Here is a 6,073-nt window from a genome sequence, read left to right as displayed (position 1 = left end):
TAGTGCAAAAGTATGGGCACCCTTATCATTTTATTGATTTGAATACTCCTAACTACTTTTTACTGACTTACTGAAGCACAAAATTGGTTTTGTAACCTCACTGAGCTTTGAACTTCATAGCCAGGTGTATCCAATCATGAGAAAAGGTATTTAAGGTGGCCAATTGCAAGTTGTTCTCCTATTTGAATCTCCTCTGAAGAGTGGCATCATGGGCTACTCAAAACAACTCTCAAATGATCTGAAAACAAAGATTGTCCAACATAGTTGTTCAGGGGAAGGATACAAAAAGTTGTCTCAGAGATTTAACTTGTCAGTTTCCACTGTGAGGAACATAGTAAGGAAATGGAAGACCACAGGGACAGTTCTTGTTAAGTCCAGAAGTGGCAGGCCAAGAAAAATATCAGAAAGGCAGAGAAGAAGAATGGTGAGAACAGTCAAGGACAATCCACAGACCACCTCCAAAGAGCTGCAGCATCATCTTGCTGCAGATGGTGTCACTGTGCATCGGTCAAAAATACAGCGCACTTTGCACAAGGAGAAGCTGTATGGGAGAGTGATGAGAAAGAAGCCGTTTCTGCAAGCACACCACAAACAGAGACGCCTGAGGTATGCAGAAGCACATTTGGACAAGGCAGCTTCATTTTGGAAGAAGTTCCTGTGGACTGATGAAACAAAGATTGAGTTGTTTGGTCATACAAAAAGGCATTATGCATGGCGTCCAAAAAAAACAGCATTACAAGAAAAACACATGCTACCCACTGTAAAATTTGGTGGAAGTTCCATCATGCTTTGGGGCTGTGTGGCCAATGCCGGCACCGGGAATCTTGTTAAAGTTGAGGGTCGCATGGATTCCACTCAGTATCAGCAGATTCTTCAGAATAATGTTTAAGAATCAGTGATGAAGTTGAAGTTACGCCGGGGATGGATATTTCAGCAAGACAATGATCCAAAACACCGCTCCAAATCGACTCAGGAATTCATGCAGAGGAACAATTACAATGTTCTGGAATGGCCATCCCAGTCCCCAGACCTGAATATCATTGAACATCTGTGGGATGATCTGAAGCGGGCTGTCCATGGTCGGCCACCATCAAACTTAACTGAACTTGAATTGTTTTGTAAAGAGGAATGGTCCAAAATACCTTCATCCAGGATCCAGGAACTGATTAAAAGCTACAGGAGGCGACTAGAGGCTGTTATCTTTGCAAAAGGAGGATGTACTAAATATTAATGTCACTTTTCTGTTGAGGTGCCCATACTTTTGCACCAGTCAAATTTTGGTTTAATGCATATTGCACATTTTCTGTTAGTACAATAAACCTCATTTCAATCCTGAAATATTACTGTGTCCATCAGTTATTAGATATATCAAACTGAAATGGCTGTTGCAAACACCAAAATATTTAGAACAAAAAATGATTAAGATTAATAGGGGTGCCCAAACTTTTTCATAGGACTGTAAAATAGTGAAAAAAAAGAAACTTTAAAAAAATATAATAAAAAAATACAGTAAATAAAAGTTGTAAATCCCGCCTTTCCCTAGAATACATATAAAAGTAGGAAATGACTGTGAAACACAAACACATTAGGTATCCTGTGTCTGAAAGTGCCCGGTCTACTGAATATAGGGGATCTGCAGTGCTCCTGTTCCATTGGGAAGGGGTTAATAGGAGCACTGCAGATCCCCTATATTCAGCCAGGCTCAATTCCACGTGGGGGGAAAAAAAAAAAACAGTCCTCAAGCTCAGGGAAGGGGCAGACAGACAACCAAAACACCGCCTCCCCTTCCCCAGCACCCAGCAACTACTGCACCCAAAAACACCGACCATTTTAATTTTTGAAATTTCCCAGTAGCTGCTGCATTTCCCCCCTCGGCTTATACTCGAGTCAATAAATTTTCCCAGTTTTTTTGTGGTAAAATTAGTGCCCTCGGCTTATATTCGGGTCGGCTTATACTCGAGTATATACGGTAAATATATCTATATATGACATCCAAAATAATATCCAAAGATCTCATGGAATGAACAGGCCTATCTCACTTTCTCCTAGAATATTTGAGTAATTTACTAGGATTTGTTGTCGCACTTAGTTCTTAGCACGCATGAGTAATATACATGTCAAGTCAACACAACATTTGGATCTAAGCCCACATTCATGTTACAGACGTTGCCGAGTCTGTCCCATTAATAGCGCTCTCTTCGAGATATTTTCACAACTTGTATTTTTAGCCTGAAAAGGTTTTTTTTTCTGTATTTAATCTTAATTATAAAAGAAAACACTCCGGGAATCTATAAATCAGGATTAGGCCGGGGAGCGCTCCTGCCTGGTAATGTAAGTTTAATGATGAACTATAGAAAGAAGCTTTATTCTGGAAAATTGATATTTATGGAGCTCATCATTTCTCTTCTAGACACGGACTGTGCTTAAAATCACATTATGTTTGCATAGGTAAAGGTAATGTAAATATATGTTAGTGAGTGTCAGCACATCAAGTACTAACATTGCAATATACCGATCTACATTGGGGAAGATTTATCAGGATGCCAGGTTTGCTCTTCCTAGATGAGCCTCGTTTATTTATGCAGCACATCTGCCTTCCGCAGACCAAAATCTCCAACCTATGCACGGTAGCTTCTGATACGAGCCATAATTTACACTAGTTTCGGGGGTCACTTATAGCAAATCTGCTGCTAAACCCAATCCTGCTAAACTACAGTTTTCAGAAAAGTGTCTTGTGGGGTATAGGATAAAATACACGCAAACACGGGGAGTACACACAAACTCCTTGCAGATGTTGTCCTTGTCAGGATTTTAACCCATGACTCCAGTGCTGTAAGACTGCAGGGTTAACCACTGAGCCACCACGTTGCCCCTGCTTTTTTTTTTATGTAGATTTTAAGCCCCATATAGGGATCACAATCAATGTTTTTCCCTATCAGTATGTCTTTGGAGTATGGGAGGGAATCCATGCAAACATGGAGAGAACATTCAAACTGATTGCTGATGTTGTCCTTGGCAGGATTCGAACCCAGGACTCCAGTGCTGTAAGGCCACCATTATGCCCCTAAAATTTTTAACATTTATTATCAGAAATTGGGCTGAAATGTATGATAAATCGCAATGATTGTGTTAAAATTCTGCAAGAAACTGCATAATATCTTCAGAAGAAGTTATACACGGCCCCTTTAGGTATGGCTGGGATATGGTGGAGATGTAGTGCACAGCTACATAAGGCTCCAATGAAGAAAGGAGACTTACTGATTTAGCATGATGGTTCAGCAAAACCAAATTTTCATGATTCTCAAATATTCTTGGTTGTCCGCCATAGTATCATACTGACGTAGGAGTTGCTCAAGAATATGGCTAGGCCATAAATATCATTGGCATGAGGCTACTTCGGCACATTTCCCATTGACTTCAGCAGAATTAGCGCCCGGCCACTATATAGGACGCAAAGCCAACAAGCCAATCCTGGAAAATCCCTTGAAGGAGCCAAAAGTGTTGAACATTGTAAAAACCCTTCCTTGGCTACACACTTTATAGAAGAGACGTCTCCAGTAACACTGGCCAGCCATAACGTTGAGTGGTGGCTGCGCTGTAGTAAGAGCTGTCAAATAGCCATATGATAGAAAGATAAAGCTCCCCAAGCGTATACATTCCCTGTGATTTATAATCTAGGTAGCTTGCCAGACAATAAGATGGAAGAAGGGATCCTGTGGTCATAAACTGGCTTCATCCAGAACGCTTGGAGACGTACTTTAGCCTCGTCCTGAGACTGAACGCATTCTTTTCTCTCGGAAGATAAACTATGGAGTTGAGTTTTGACATAAATATAATTCTCCACCGGCTTAAATAAAGATTTTCGAGTGCTGATGTATTGCAATGGCCGCTCACATACGTAACCAGCTCACTTATGTAAACATCAATGCACCAAAATCTCTTCTAAACCAATTCCAGGCTGTTGTAGAGGAGGTTAGTAACAAAGTGAATGGAGTGCAAGCTTGCTGCCAAGAAAATCAACATATAATCAAATGAGCTGATCGGAGCGCCCGAGGCGTGAGGCCCCACTCTACCATGACCAGCTCAAGTAGCAAGCTCAGAACTGCACAATTATTTTGGCCTCCTTTACACACAGGGATAATGCACGAAACGATTTTACATTACAGATAATGCCCACCAGTGATATTCAAGGGTAGGTCTGTCATTTGCGGACCCCAAGCAAAGTTATGTATGGGTGCCACCCTAATCAAAATTTTTTGGTCCCTGTTTACCTTCGCTGCCCACCCATTTTCAGGTCCAAAATTCCCCTTTGTTGGTCCCCAAACAGTATAACATCCTTTCGTGGCCCACACATAGTATAATGCCCCCTTTTACGGACCCCACATGGGATATTGCCCACTTTTGTTCCAACAAGTAATGCTGATATTCATTTACCCCTCCCCACTCCTATCCTGGTCCTGCTCCACTTGCTCCTTCAAAGGGCGCCATGTACTAGATCTGAATGCTGAACAATGTCAGAAAATGAAGTCTGGATGTTTTTCAGTATCTGTTCGTAATCTGCAGGCCCACTGGAGGCAGAGCGAGCTGAGTAGAAGCTGGATGGGTCAGTAGTTCTGGCCTATTGCATTACCGATCCTGGTGATGTCACTGTACTAGGTTAATGAACACAGCAATATGATAGGATAGGGATAATGCACACAGTGATATGATAGGTTAGCAATAATGCACACAGTGATATGATAGGTTAGGGATAATGCACACAGTGATATGATAGGATAGGGATAATGCACACAGTGATATGATAGGATAGGGATAATGCACACAGTGATATGGTAGGATAGGGATAATGCACACTGATATGATAGGATAGGGATAATGTACACAGTGATATGATAGGATAGGGATAATGCACACAGTGATATGATAGGATAGGGATAATGCACACAGTGATAGGATAGGGATAATGCACACAGTGATATGGTAGGATAGGGATAATGTACACTGATATGATAGGATAGGGATAATGTACACAGTGATATGATAGGATAGGGATAATGCACACAGTGATAGGATAGGGATAATGCACACAGTGATATGGTAGGATAGGGATAATGCACACTGATATGATTGGATAGGGATAATGTACACAGTGATATGATAGGATAGGGATAATGCACACAGTGATATGGTAGGATAGGGATAATGCACACAGTGATATGATAGGATAGGGATAATGCACACAGTGATATGATAGGATAGGGATAATGCACAAAGCAATGTAACAGTACAGGAGCAATATAGAGAGTGATATCACAGTATAGGGATAATGCAAATAGTCATATAACAGTACAGACACTATATATAATTTTCCTGCAAAACCAGAATTTTTCTAGTATATATGACTGTATCTTCATGGTGGAGAAACAATGCAGCACCAGCAGGTATAGTAACACATTCAGCACTGCTACATCTACATGTGTATTGTATTTGATACTGAAGACATCTATTATATATATGAATAGTTTGTCCCATTCCCTTCAAATCTAACAGCTCTAGGTCACGACAATGCACTGCCATGTTTGAGTGTATTGAACATTAACTTTAGCCTGCTGATCTTTCCAGGAATACAACTTATTATTTCTCATGATGTTGTTTTTATCTCCTTACAGTTCAATTAGTCACAAGTAGATTGATCAGTGTTTATATAATGAGAACAGATCAATTATTATGTATTAAAATGATGGTAAAAATAACCTATTAAATACATCATACACACTGAAGATTTCATGACATATTATAAGGTCACAGCAAAGGAGTCACGAATAGTATGATTAGTATTGTATAGTATATACGAGCATAATCTATACACTATATACACTTACACGAGTCCACCTATACCGTAGCTCAAATTTAATGAGGGATTTAAATTTTTCATGAAACCAATTTCTACAGTTTGCAACATAAAAACCCTGGACAGGCTGTAATTCATCACAAATCCACTGGGTGGCCACACATAGGCACGTATAGCATATCACTTTGTGACACAATATTGCAATAAAACAGGAATCCTGCC

This window comes from Leptodactylus fuscus, chromosome 4, assembly GCF_031893055.1.
Source record: "Leptodactylus fuscus isolate aLepFus1 chromosome 4, aLepFus1.hap2, whole genome shotgun sequence".
Lineage (NCBI taxonomy): Eukaryota > Metazoa > Chordata > Amphibia > Anura > Leptodactylidae > Leptodactylus > Leptodactylus fuscus.
The sequence above is the reverse complement of the archived record's forward strand: the minus strand, read 5'-3'. Positions refer to the sequence as shown.